The sequence below is a fragment of the Taeniopygia guttata genome, chromosome 27, assembly GCF_048771995.1.
Source record: "Taeniopygia guttata chromosome 27, bTaeGut7.mat, whole genome shotgun sequence".
Lineage (NCBI taxonomy): Eukaryota > Metazoa > Chordata > Aves > Passeriformes > Estrildidae > Taeniopygia > Taeniopygia guttata.
In genome coordinates this window covers 4,235,177-4,249,479 of record NC_133052.1, presented here as the reverse complement: position 1 = coordinate 4,249,479, position 14,303 = coordinate 4,235,177, and the positions used below count along the sequence as shown (strand labels likewise).

The following is a 14,303-nucleotide window of genomic DNA, read 5'->3' as shown; positions in this document are numbered from 1 at the left end:
GGGCGGGGAGGGGCGGGGAGGGGCGGGGAGGGGCCGTGAGGGGCCGTGAGGGGCGGTGAGCGGCCGTGAGGGTCCCGGAGCGGCCGTGAGGGGCGGTGAGGGTCCCGGAGGGGCCGGGCCGGTTGCGGGCGGCCCTTCCCGCACGATGTGGGTGGCTCCCTCCGTCCGCAGCGTCGGAATCGGTGACTGCAGCTTCCCGGCGCGGGGTCAGCTGCGAGAGCTGCCTGGGGTCGCCGAACTGCATCCCCCCGCACCGGAGCATGGAATGGATTCGTGCCACTGTCCCTTCCACCGTCCCAGGCTGCTCCAAGCCCTGTCCAGCCTGGCCTTGGGCACTGCCAGGGGTGCAGGGACACCACAGCTGCTCTGGGCACCCTGTGCCAGGGCCTGCCCACCCTCAAAGGGAATTCCTGCCCAATATCCCATCCATCCCTGTCCACTGGCAGTTTGAAGCCATTCCCTGTGTCCTGTTCCTCCATCCCTTGTCCCCAGTCCCTCTCCAGCTCTCCAGGCCCTGGAAGGGGCTCTGAGTTCTCCCTGGATTCTTCTATTCTCCAGGTGAACGCCCCGAGGTCTCCCACCGTGGTTCCGTGCAGAGGGGCTCAGCCTTGCAGCCTCCTCCCCTGAGCAGCTCCACATCCTCCTGATGCCGAGGAGGGGCTGGGCGCAGCTCTGCAGGTGGGACCTCCAGAGGTCACCTCTGGGAGTCCAGTGACCAACACACCTGGAGATGCAGATACTGAGCTGGTACCTCCCTCCTCATAGGATGAATCCTACCTCCAGGTATCCCTTCTAAAACAGCTCTTTCTGCTCTTTCACAATTATTATACCTGTCCTGCACCGTGTCTTGCTGTCCTGTTCAGTGTTTCTTTGCCAGGGAACTGCCTGCACTTCACAGGTTTGTTCCCACATGGTCAAGGTCAGTTTAGGGTGTCCATCCTGCAAAAAGGTTTGCTTTCTTAATAATCCTGGTTTTTCTCCATACTTAGAAATACACTAAATTCTCTCCTGTGGGATGTCACCCACTCATGGTGGAACTGCAGGTTCCTGCCCTATCTGACAGAGCTTTACCCTGGGGCTGCATGAGAGACTGCTTTTCAGTTTACTCTTCATTGTTTGGACCAGATAATCCACCACAGTTGAAGCCACAGCTCTTCCTTGTATGTACTAAGCTACTACACCCAATATCTTTATGGTCAGCGTTTGCTGGGCCACCTGAATTCCTGTCACCATTTACTTCATGGGAAAAGCAAGGAGAAGATGAATTATATTTTAAAAAACCCCAATGTGGTGGGAAGGTATAGCCCAGTTAGGGCAGCAGGATATCAGAGGCACAGCTACAAACACTGATTGATCAAAAAGCTCAAATTAGGACCATAACTCTATCTTGTCACTGTGGTTTAATGGAAAATAGTTCTTGTCAACAAATGTAACTTCATGCCAATAAGAGCTTGATTGGGAAAAATTGGAAAAGGCTTGTATTCTGTAAAGCATTCAACTCTATACCACAAGATCAATAATTGAAAAGTCTGTAGCCTCTGTCCTCATGGTCCAGACAAGCACTCAGCTCTCTCCTTCTCCACTATTTCTTCCCTCTAATAAATGTTGTCATTTTATACTTCTTCCTCAGGCTTTGAATTCCTCCGATGTTGAGCTGATTCTGCCCTTTTCTGGGTTTGTGCTGCCTGTCCCACCTGTGACATGAGGTAAACCTGCTTTATCAACAAGAATTATGTCTTAAAGTGGGTCCATCCAGATAAAATGCTCTAATACTCTGGAATAAAATACACTGATTTAAGTCCTAAACTTCCTTCAATACCCTCAGCCGTGTCCTGCACTTGACTTAGGCAAAACCAAAATAATTGTACAGCAAAACTTCAGGCTACTGAAGGATGACAAATGATGGAGGAAAAGTGAGAAAATATTTTCAGAGGTGGGGAAGTTAAAGGCAGACACCTCCTGATGTGAGACTGGGCAAACTGGGAAACCAGTCTCCAAAGTGTTGGGTTCTTTCTGTTGTTGCTCATTTGCAGTTCAGGGTGAGCACCTGAAGAATGCAGTCTTGTCACAGAGAACACATCCCTGAGCACCACACAGATATAAAAGAGGGAAACAACAATACATCTTTAATTAACGAGAGATTCTGTCCCTGTGGGTCCATCTCTTGTGTCTCAGATGATGCATCAAACTTAGTCTGCCCTGCCCTGCCATGCAGCCAGCCAGGCCTCTGGCAAGAGATTATCCCCTGGATGTCAAACAGCAACTCGAGCCCCAGAAATCACATCAGCCCAAGGATAAACAGCATATCAACAAAACCATTAACTGCAGCAGTAACAAACACATTCACTCCTTTGCTCCCTCTTCCCTGGGCCATTAGACCCCATTTTCAAACACTTCTGGAAATAGGTTGAATGGAAATAGACTCCGGGATTCCCTCCTGGCCACGGCTGTGAGAGGTATCACAGGAGCCTTGATGAAATGGCAAGCACTGAAAATACAAGAACAGATTTCTGTTCTTTTGTGAAGAAATTGATTTTTGCCAGAAACAACATGCTGCAACCCAGCGTCTGTTCGTGTTAGACTTCAAGTCCTTCCAGGAGGAGTTCTTCAGCAAATTGGCTCATTTAGACACAACAGCCAGGAGCATGGAGAGGAAAAAAAGGGTTTTGTTCAAGGAAAGCCTCTGTATTGTAAACAGGATAAAAGGGGATGGAGAGAGTCACTTATCATTGTCTCTCATGTCCCCAGGTCATTCCTGTGTAGCATCTACTGGAGAAAAAGGACTTTATATTCCCTGCTCTCCCAGAGCCCCAACTGGAGGATTTTCTCTATTACATAATCTGCAGACCCTGTGTGCATTAGCAGCAGCTTTCCAACCCCATTGCTGTTGCCATTTCTCTCCTCTGCCTTGTGCAGCCTGGCAGCACCCAAGGGAGAGCTGGATCCTCACAGAGTCTCCTTTGCTCTGCCTGCACCAGCCAATGTCCCACTCACAGCCATGGCACTTGGGGTTCTCCCCAAAAACACTGCTGCTCTGTTTAGTATCAGACCCCAAGAATTCATCTCTCCCTGCTTCTCTGAGCGTGATCCCATAAGGCACAGAAACTCTCTGCCCCCCTCTCTCTTCCCCCTCCCTCTCGTTTTGGGACACTCTTTGCATGCTTTGCTGATACAAATAACTGTGACTTTCAAAACAAAGGAGTGCCGAACCCCAGGGCATTCCGCCCGGGAGAGACGTGTGGATGAGTGCTTGATGGAGACTGCTGTGAGTCCAGCTGCAGGCCATGGGCTGCATGTCCCAGCTCTGACAGGCTCCCGGACACAAGGCAGACCTCACAGCACGCCTCTCAGCACTTCCAGCCTGGGGAAGGGGGCAAAACGAGAAGGGGAGACATGACAAGAATGTTGGAGACTCATCTATCAAATTTCTCGGGCTCCTGGGTGATGTGCTGGACCCATGTCTCCCTGGGCAAGGAGCTTTTTAAAGACACATTGCACCTTCCTGTTCATCTTCCCAAATTAAGAACGTTTCTGCACAACTGTCACAGTCAGTTTTGAGACTGATCTGTGGCTGTGAGAGTCCCAAATGCTCAGTCCATCATTCCCTTCTGCATATGGATATGGAAAGGATGGGGAAGGCCAGGCCGAGGGAAGGAATCAAGGAGCATCTCTGCTATTTCACTGCCTCCCTCCCTTCTGTAATGAGGCAGGGAAATATGGTAGGAATAGGAATAAAAACAAAATATACCCAGTGGTGAGGAGCACTGCAGCATCTCCCAGCCTGAGGGATCTTTGAGACACAAATGGCTTGGAGGTTTGGAGAATCCTGGGCAAGTGTATTTTCCTCATGCTTTCATCCTCCACTGGTGGCAGACACACGGGGCTGCTGGAGGTGAAATACTGACCTTGATGGATTTTTGGTGCAGGCACTGCAAGGCTCTGTTACTAGCCCTCCACCTCCACTGCACCACAAATGTTATCATAATAATGATGATACACAACTCAATTCTCTATGTAGGACTGAGTTCCTCGTGTCTTTTCCCTGCTTATCCTGCCATTTTGACCTTATCAATGAAATTCAGGAAACAGGAGCAAAGAGTCTCTTCCAACAGAGCCAAGGGGGCAGAAGGGGAAAGAAATTACATTGCCTTCCCCAGACAGTGCACAAATGAAATTCCAATAATCCTGCCACTACACCTTCCTTTTGCCCAGCATCAGGAACCTGTTAGGAACCTCAGCTGCCTTCAGCTGAAATGGCATCCTCGCTCAATTCCAAATCCCACAGAAATCGCTGAGTTTTGGCCTTAAAAGCTCTGGCTTTGGACATATTTTGAATTTATTTACTGGGCAACCCTGTTTAATAATACATAATAAATTTATTATGGCAGATTCTGTCTGGGCACTATTAACCCTGAAGTGGATGTGCATAATGTAACACTTACATAGGAAAACCTTAAAATCTGTGAGCAGTACCACGTACCATTATCCTGATTTTTCCAGGGGTCAGTTCCCTGACAGTCAATCTCTCTGAAATGTGTCAGGTTAAGAATTCCATTGAAATTAGACAACATCATCAGCTGCTTTGAGAAATTTTAGGGGCAGATCTTTTATGTTCTCTTTTCCACTGAATAAGCAGCCATTTCCTGGGTCTAATTTTGGCAAACCAATCCGGATAACTGGAGTTCATTAGCTTAATAGGTTAATGCTGAACTGTTTCCCAAGTCAAATCTGGATGTCAATCTGCCTCATAGTCACCTTTTGTCAATATGGGGAATCTTAAAATGAAAACAAAAACCCAAAAAACTGAAAATTGTTTTCATCTGCGCTTCATCCCCGGGGTAATCCAGGCATGCAGAGCTGGCCCTGCCGGGTCCCTCTCCCCGTGTCTCCCCGCTGGCTGGGATGCTGCAGGGGCTGTGCTCTGTTTGTTGTTAAAGCAGCCTGACACAAAGAGGCCCCGGGAGCTGCATGCACCCACAGGATGGATGTCGGCTCCTGTCAATCCAGCCCGAGTTCCCCAAGAGGGAAAATGGGATTGTCTGCAGCGGTGGGGGGGAGAGCTTTCTCAAGCATGTCATAGAGGAATTTTCCTAAAACCTTCCCCAGTAATCTGAGCAAAACCTTCCCAAGGCTCTTGTGTTAATGGAGACCAGGAGAAAGTGTGGGGACAGAATGGAGGCATCAAAGATGGAATTCACCATACAGTCCTGCCTGGCAGCTCTTGTGCTAGTCACAGAATCATGGAATCCCAGGATGGTTTGGGTGGGAGGGAACCTTAAAACCCATCCAGTGCCACCCCCTGCCATGGGCATGGACACCTTCCACTGTCCCATGTTGCTCCAAGCCCTGTCCAACTTGACTTCGGACACTTCTAGGGATGGGGCAGCCACAGCTTCTCCAGGCAGCTGCTGTAGATCCACAGTTCCTCAGTGCAGCCTGGTGTTGCTCAGTGCCTGGTGTTGCTCAGTGTAACCACAGCAGGGTGGTGCTTTCCAGGCCATTTCCCAAGGCTCAGGTAAGTCAGGTGCTCTGTGAGAGGGGTCCCAGGAGTTTCTGATAGCCCAGGAAGCTCTGGACTGTAGTGACACTCAGGAATGCAGAGCACAATTGGAGATAGGGATCCCTTTGGAGTGGATCTCTTTACCAAGTTTGCACACAGAACCCAACACACCCCACTGAAGAGAAGATCCTGCTCTAGCGCTGACTCACCTGATGCTCTTACAAACCTTTTCCTCAGGAATTTAATTTTACCATCTTCTCACAAGACAGTTTTGGTACTGTGTGTAACATGAAACATATTTCCTTGGGGCTGGAAAACACCTGCCAAGGGATTTAGAGGCAGATTGTGTCTCAGGAGCTTTTATATTCCCTGAGATTGAGGCTCCCATCAGAGGCTGAGGTTTGCTGTGGTTTGGCTGAGCCTCCTTGGCAGCGGGGCTGCACCAGGCACTGCTGCCACAGCTGGAGCTGCACATGTCCCCTGGGCCATGAGGTCACCCCTTGGTGCGGTGGCATTTCCCCACCTGCCAGGACAGGACGTCTGCAGGGACAGGGACGGTGCCACAGGGGGGCTGGGAGTCTGCCTGTGGTGCAGATCTTATCTCCAGTGATTAGCTGGCCCCACTGTACTGCTCCTGCTATCCTGAGCCATCTGTCAATTTGCTGCTTCTGTTTCAAATTCAGAGAAGGGCTTGTTTTCCCAACAGCTTATCTGCTTTTTCTGACTAAATGGTCTAATGACAAAAAAATCTATCTCCAGCAGCCAGCCTTGCACCTCTTACCTCACGTTTCAGACTCCTCCCAGGTCCAGTTGCATTTCCCACTCCAGTTACTGATTCCACTGGCAGCAGGGTTTTATCTGCCCAACTAAAAGGCAGATGGGTTTAACACCAAATGAAATCTGCGAAATTAAATCTACCACTCTTCCCTGTTTTAATGAAATAAATTTCATAGCTTCTTCAAGTTTGCTAACACTGTCCCACTACCCTAAGCATGATGGTGCAGCAGCTGGGGACATGAGAGCTGGCACAGGAGCTCCAAGATTTATTGCTCTCTCCAAGTATCTTGGATTATCCCATAATAATAGTCCCTGATAAACCAATGTGTCCTGAGCCTACTCAGGAGTGCTCGCCTCCCTGGTCACACTGCCCACAGCCAGGGCAGCTCCACTGACAACAAATGGAGAGCACTGACATGCATCCTGAAGAGACTGATTTTTTTTTTTTTTAAACATAGTTCTTATAATTTTTTCTTCTTATTTTTGGAAAGGTATCTGACATAGTTCTTATAATTTTTTCTTCTTATTTTTGGAAAGGTATCTGAAATTCAAGAACACTCTGTTGGCCACATCCACCACTGAATTGGCTGAACTGGCTATAGCTTACTATCCTTGTTGATCTGAATTTTGCAAGATAAAGTTTTAACCCCTGCTGGATGGTTTGATGAATTATAAAAAATATGCAATATTATAAATTGATATGCTATAATTGCATTACTGTACAATATTATAAATGTGTGTTGGTAACAAGCACTCACAGCTTATCCCTACCTGTCCAGTCACAGATTTTTCTGCATCACTTCCTTGCAGCCTCCAAAACAAGTAAGTTCTTTGTTCACAGCGAAAGATGCAAAATCAGCCCATCTTCACTGATGGCAAAAGACTGGTGCATTTCCACCTGCCAATACCCTTTTCCCAGTGTCCATAGCACGGGCTGGTTGGGAGAACCACTCTTGTTTCCCCCAGTCACTTTACTTTTCTGCTACAGCCATTTTAAAACACTGAATTTTTGAGTTTTTCAGATGCCACAGCCTTCACTTGCATGGCTATGAGCTAAAATCAAAGCTATCACATGTATTTTTTTGGAATTTTTATATGCAAAATAAAAATATCCTTTGCATTGCAGGTTAATTGCTCTTGCCTGTGTCAGGTGAGGTGATACCTCAAACCTGTGTGATAAATGCCATTATCTGAGTTGTCAAGCTGAACACAAGGATGCTCACAAAGTCCCCACTTTGAATCTCCAACCCTCTGTCTGAAGGGAGACAGAGGAACAACAGAAAGAGATGAGCCAGTCTTACGTAAGTACCAAGCACATCACCCTCAGCAAGGAGAGCTGGGTTTGCCAAGACCACGACAGTGATTGCGCTGGCCGCGGGTGCTCCAGCTCAGCCTTGTGTGGATTTGCAATGTAAATCCCTGACCCTGCTCCTGCCAGCGCTGCCTCCCTGGGATCCACAGCAGCAGCAGCAGCAGCAGCAGCAGCAGCAGCAGCAGGGCCATTCGTGCATTCTGGCAGCTCTGGTGCATTCTGGCAGCTCTGCCTTCCCCGTGCCCCAGCTGACACTGCTCCTGCCCGCACTGCAGAGCTCGGCACAGAGAGGCTTGGCAGGCAAAGCAAGCTCTGTCTGCCTGGGCTCTGCCATGGGCAGGCAGGACGTGGCTGGGGGTGATTCAGGGTGGGGTTCCCCACTGCCCAGCGTGGAGTGGAGCCCACCTTGGGGTCCCCCTGTGGGGGCAGAGCTCACCTTGGGGTCCCCCACGGCCCACAGATGAGGCCCAGGGAGGGGCCCCACCATGGCAGCACAGCTGGCTTGGCATCAGGAGGTCACATCTGCCTGCAGAACCCTTCATGCCTCAAACTAGTCATGAGACTGGCCAGGGACAGAGCACCTTCCCTTCTCCATTCATTGGGAAATGGGGATGTTCTTGTCACCACGCAGCCCCAGGGTGGGAGGTTGCTGGAGTGGAGGGCTGGAGGTGGAGCTGGTCAGCAGGGTCCTGACCTGGGTGACACAGTCACCTTCTCCCCAGTGTCATCCCTGGGAGTGCCTCAGCATGTAAGAGAGGGGGACAGAGCAAGCACAAGGGCAAGGGGAAGCCTTTGAGAGGGGAAGCTGGGGCCGTCAGCTCCATGAGCAACTGGAGACCAGTGGTGGGCTTGGGGCTGAGGGGTTTGTTGCAGATCTCCAGCTCTTCTTCAGCTGCTGACACCTCCTGAATGTTCCCAGGGAAAGGCAGAATCACAGAGTCATACAATCTCTGAATTATTTGGGTTGGAAGGGACCTTTAAGCTCATCTACTTCCAATCCCCTGCCATGGGCAGGGACACATTCCAGAAGAAAAAATCCAGATTGCTCTAAGCCCCATCCAACCTGGCCTTGAACAGATGCAGGCAGGCATCCACAACTTCTCTGGGCTTAGTTTTGGACTGCTGGTGGCCTGCCTGTACTGGGTAGAAAGAACACAACAAAGTGAGGGAGATGAGATTTCAAAAGCTGCCCAGAGCGCAGGAGCATCTCTGCAGTGTTCCCACTGCCTGTTCCTGCTGTGCTCCTGCTGCCAGTGTCCATGAATGGTCCTGAACAGCCACCCCTCCCCTCATCTCATCATTACACTGCCCACAGCCATCCAAGTGCTCTCCCACAGATAGCAAAGTTCTATCTGTTTCTTTGTTGGAGGTTTTGAGGCAGAAGGAGGAGATCCCAATTGCCCAGTAGTAGGTTTGAGGAAAGACTTGAGCACAACTCTTCTGGCCCTGCTGCTCTGATCACTGGTCCTCACTGGTGTCTCCTCCTCTCATCACTGAGGTGCTGAGGATACCTGCAGCCCTGACTGGGATGTTTTGCCCAGTTGCAGACTGGGGAGAGCAGCACTGCAGCTCCTCCCAGGGAGCTCAAGGAGCGGCAGTGCCTCAGGGCACTCGGTAAATGAATAAAAAAACAGTCAGAACTGATTAGAGAGCTCAGGTTTTGGCTCGGACTCTCTAGAGCCTCCAAGGCATTGCAGAGGCTCAGAACCTCATTACTTCTATAAAGTGGATTCAGTAATTAGCTCAGGTCAAAAGTTTACAGCTTGGAGGCTGCTGCTAGGGAATGGTTCCTCCTGGACATTTCAAGCCAAACTGCAGAAAGCAGGAATTGGCATTAAGGCAAAACACTTAATCAAGGGTCTTTGGGATGAGATTGTCTTGCTGTATGGGCTGACTGGACAGTGATGTGCCCTCAGAAGGAGAGATACTACACTAGAGAAGCAGACAGGACATGGCCACGAATCCTTGTGAAGCTGGGAATCGCCTCCCTGGGTGTGATCTGGGTTAGTGGAGCCAAAATCCTGCCATGGCCAGGACAAGTTTTTTCAAGCAGGCTGAAGAAAGCTGCTGCGGGCTCAGTCCTGCCCTGTTCCCTCCACACAGCCCAGCTGAAGAGACCTAAAGCAAGAACTCATCCCAGTGGGACAGGGCTGGCATCAGTGTAAGTAGCCAATCATTGCTTAAATGTTTCTATATTCCTGATTTCAAATATTGCCCAAAGCAGCAATTCCACATCCTTGATTCATCTGACATACAAAAGACTTGCAGTGACTGACAATTTTTTATTTTCCAATTTCATGTAATGTCCCCCACTAATATGTTATGAGACAGGAAAGCCCAGCACCATTTGCTGTTCAATCAGTTTGGTTCTGTTTTAAACGATTCACCTGACTCACAGACAATTCATTTTCCTTGTAATGATCAGACCTCTGGGTCTCATCCCAATCTTAGTGGCTTCTGCACCTCTGCTACATCCCATGGGTGTAGCAAGTCCAAATTGCCAACAGCCAGAGCTGGGCTCTGGCATGGAACTGGGGGATTTTCCATCCTAGCCTTTCCCAGAGCTCCCACATCCTGTCCACCTGGAGACCAGGACACAATGCCCAGCAGGACACCCCGCCTGCTCTCCCCTCTTCTGACTGTGCCAGAGAGAAAGTGGGACGGGGAGGAGGGAAGGGAGGGGCTGAAGGATTAAACAAGACAGACTAGAAAGCTTTGCATTTTTCCCCTAATACTCAGCTATTTAATGACTAGTTTGATGATAAGCATGAAATTAAATAGACAAAGAAAATTCTCTCATGTCTAAGAAGTCAGCAGATAATTAGGCTTTGATGGGGACATTCTGAGGCAGTTTCTACTTATTTTGTGAGGCTGATTTAATGCAGGGGCTGTCTCAGTTGTCCCTGCAGTCAAGCTCTGCTGATCTCTCGTGGCCAGAGCTCTGAGAGATGCTCATGCTGGCTGATGCCTCCTTACCCAGCAGGTGCTGATTCCCTGGAAGAGCCTTCTTTAACAGGAAAAAGCTTTCTGACCCTTTCAGTTTCCATTTCCCATGTTCATCCTATTTTAAACTCCACAGAGCTCACTTCACCCAGAGCAATAGTAACAGAAAGCTGTAAAAGGAATTTGGAATTCAGATTTGTCTTCTCTCCTTGTGATGGTAAAAGCAGCAGCAGTATGAGGAGCAGTCTTTCAACAACTTTAAACCCAAATTCATTCTTTCTGTACCTATTCACAGATGGAAGTCCTTCATTTCAAGTCCAAAAATTTTGAAACCCAGAAAATAATGAGCTCAAAGTTTCAGGCCCAAATCCATCAGGTCTGAGGGCCCAAGGACCTAAAGAAGAAAACCATTGCACATCAGAGAGTGGGAATGCACAGCACCCTGGTTCCTCCAGAGGCAGCCAGAATCTGAGCACATCTAAGTATAAGGGAAAAAAAAAAATCCCTTTTCTCCCATGTAAGCACTCATAAGGATATATTATGCTTTATTTTCAGGAAAATGCTGTTTTGTTATGGCAACACTTCAAGCCCAAATCACAAATGCAAACTGTCTCCAAAGTAGGAGCCATGAAGTCAGAGGTGACCAGGGCTGCCAGCAAAGTGAGGCTCATCAGGCGTCCGCCAGGAACATCTCTCAAACCTTGAGATAGGACCGAGGTGGTTAAAGGAGGGAGAACTGGAAAATAAGGGAGAAAGAGAAGAAAGGAAAAAAATGCAAGAAATCCCTTTTGTGAAGCAAAAGGGAGTAGGGTGTCTTTACACATGGGATTTAAAAAACAAAGCAAAGATGAGAGCATGAGAGAGTGAACCAGGGCTGCTGCTTCTGCACTGTAAACTTTGGGGTTGGAGAAAAGGAGGAGGAAGCCAGCACTGACAGCCAAGGGTCATCTGAGAGTGTAGATGGAACAAGCTGTGATAAAATCACTGTCCTCAGAGCAACATCTCCCCAGGATTTGAGAAAAAGTTCTTATCATTCCAGTTAAAATGTTGGAACTGGATCCAACTCAGTGTTAAATTCCTAATTCTGTCCACAAGGTTTCTTTGTTTTTACTGGTTAGAGATTAGCATGTATTTTAATTAGACCATGTTTCTATTTTGACTGAAATACAACAATAATCACAATAACATTAATAGCAACAAATTGTTGCTATTATTGTTATTGTTATACTTCTCTTCAGGCCTAAAGTGAAGCCTCTATTTTATTGCCATATCCAGTCCCATACAGTAAAAAGCTTTAATGGAGCCATAATCCTAATCTTAAACGTTTAACTCTGATACTGAGTCAGATCTTGAGCTTCTTGTTCACTCTTGAGTGTGGCAAAGCTCTCCCTGAGCTCTCTGCAGCTTTGTCAGATCCTTTAGGATCTTTCTCATAAGCATTTTCCTTTTCTCTCCTTCTCACTGCCGGATGTAAAGCACCATCCTGTGCTGTGCTTACATCCACCAAGTTAAATTTAAATGACAAATCTGATAGACCCCCCTGAAAAATCAAACTGACACTCCATGATTTCTGCTTTAAACACAATATATGATGGGAAAAATTCCAAATCTTTGAAAACCTGCCCCACAAAGGAAAGAAAACCCATTAAAAACCATTTCCTTCTAAGCCCTGATCTCAAATACATTTTGCTGTTTATTTTTGGAGGGAGAAGACCAGCAAACTTGACAGTGCCCACAAGGAATGTCCAGCTGCCAGCAAAGCTGTTCATAGCTCTCAGGCTGCTGGAGAAGTGACGGGAGGCAGAGGGAGCATCCAGCCTGGAATGCTGCTCCCCTGGGTTGGACAGGAGAGACCCCCTGGGAGGCAGCGAGCCCTGTGCATGGCCTGCAGCTATCCAGCGACTCAAAGCTCAAACATCCCATGGAAAAGTTAGCTTTTAATGGATGGTAAATGTTTGGGGAGACCTTTGACCAGCACTAATACTGCAGCTGACCGGGCAGGAGTGGGGAGTGAATGACCCACATTAGGCTGGGCTGCTCACTTTAGTGAACAATATCTGTCAAACCTCCTGCTTAACCCTCCCTCCCCATCCCCTCCTGCCCTCAGGTGCTCCCTGGACAGGTATTGACGGGCTGAGAGCTGGCTTTGGGTCACCCTTGTTCTGTACAGCCATCAAACCAGCTCAGAGCACCTTGCTGAGCTGGAGAAGGTGCAGGAATACTTTCAGATGCCTCCAAAATTTCCTTTTAACTGATTTTCCAAGTGTCCAAATTTGTTTCAGCCCTGGACATTGTCATCTGCTCTGGCAAAGATAAGAAAGCAGTGAGTGTGGAGGGCTTGGTTCCTGACTGGGTCTTTCTGAGGAAGGCATCAATGGAGACATTTTGCTTCCTGTGTCTTAGCATAAACCACTGGGCTCAAATTCCTCTGAGAATCTCACACTTTAGGGTGTTCAGCATTCCCTGAAAATATTCACAGTATTCTCTGCCAATTTTCCCACAAGTATTTTTTTGTCAAACTGGAAACTCCTGGGGCCCCTACTTAAGATATCACTCACAGTAGCCCTCTTATGGTGCTCTCTTCACTACTTTTACATATCAGATATTTGAGTTTTTTCCTCTTTAAAAATTTAAACTCTTTCAAGATTTTCAGCTTGGCAAAAATAATTCTGATTATTTGCAAAGCCATTGATGCAAAATGAGTGTCCTTGTCCCCACTGCTAAGCACTGTGCACAGGGCAAGGAGGGCTCCAGTTGTGATCCTGACTAGGGTCAGGGAATTCCCAGCAACTACACAAGCTGTTGTTGAGTGTCTCTGGTTTGAGAACAAGGAAGGAAAATTATCATGACTGATTTACAGAAACACCCTGACATTTTGCATGGAGTGAACAGAAAAAATAAACTTGTGATTCTGCTACATTTCTTATTGTCAGGTGGTATTTTCCCTTGCAGGCCCCTGGATCAACCCTGCAGGTTCTGCCAGCTGAATCCTTGTGACTTTTAAAATCCCAGTCACAGAAATAATCTCAGTTCTCATGGGAATTGAGGTATTTACTGTCATGGCAGTGCTAGAACCAAAGTTATGCCCAGAAGTTCACTGGAGGGGAGAAAAGAGCCTGAAGGGTCACTCTGCAAGAGTCACTGCAATGAATGTACAGAGCTTTGTGTTGTCTGACTTTGTTTTCTGAGCCCAAGCCAGATCTGACAGTAGGAGGCACATGAGATTCTGAGAAGAGAGAGGGTGATTTTCCTATGGAACTATCCCATATCAGGTTGTATCACAGTCAGAGGTCAATCTGAGTCGGATTCAAAGAGCTCTGAAATGCTTCAATTTTTCCAGAAGGGACATAGGTTCACTTTCCCATGGACTCATCATCATAGGTAGCTTCTTCCTTACTCCAGAGGTTCTCCACACAGACTACATCCACTCTGGGACAGTGCATCCCAGCCACAGGTGTCACAGATCTTTAGCAAGAGAATGAAAGTGGTCACCAGAATCTTTACAGCTTGAGAGATGAATCTTTCCTCCAGGTAGTCAACGGGTCCCTTGTCATGACCTTCTTTGCTCCATTTCCAGCTGGGGTGGTAGCAGGTCCTGTTTGGATGTCCCTGAAATGAGTAAACCTTGGTCAGGTATGGGAAAGTCTGTACCTGGCCTGGACCTTGGACCTGTGCTTGCAAGGTGAGTCCTGGGATGGATCCCTGGTGGGACACAGATGTCTCCACACACCCACTGCCCTGACACCTCTGCTGCTCAGGGAACCCCAGGGG

At 48.1% G+C, this 14,303-nt stretch overlaps 1 long non-coding RNA gene across 5 annotated transcripts; it reads left to right on the top strand.

Moving 5' to 3' along the window:
* The first annotated feature begins 13 nt into the window (after nt 1-13).
* LOC115490701 (uncharacterized) lies at nt 14-13,451 on the top strand. Of its 5 annotated transcripts, none has more exons than XR_012052095.1 (5): nt 291-783; nt 1,631-1,706; nt 7,404-7,578; nt 9,693-9,750; nt 12,238-13,451. It is a non-coding gene; the product is annotated as an uncharacterized lncRNA (long non-coding RNA). The 5 variants fall into 5 exon arrangements; XR_004365712.3 differs by having other exon boundaries at nt 11,088-13,451; XR_012052094.1 differs by lacking the exon at nt 9,693-9,750.
* The last annotated feature ends 852 nt before the right edge of the window (nt 13,452-14,303 follow it).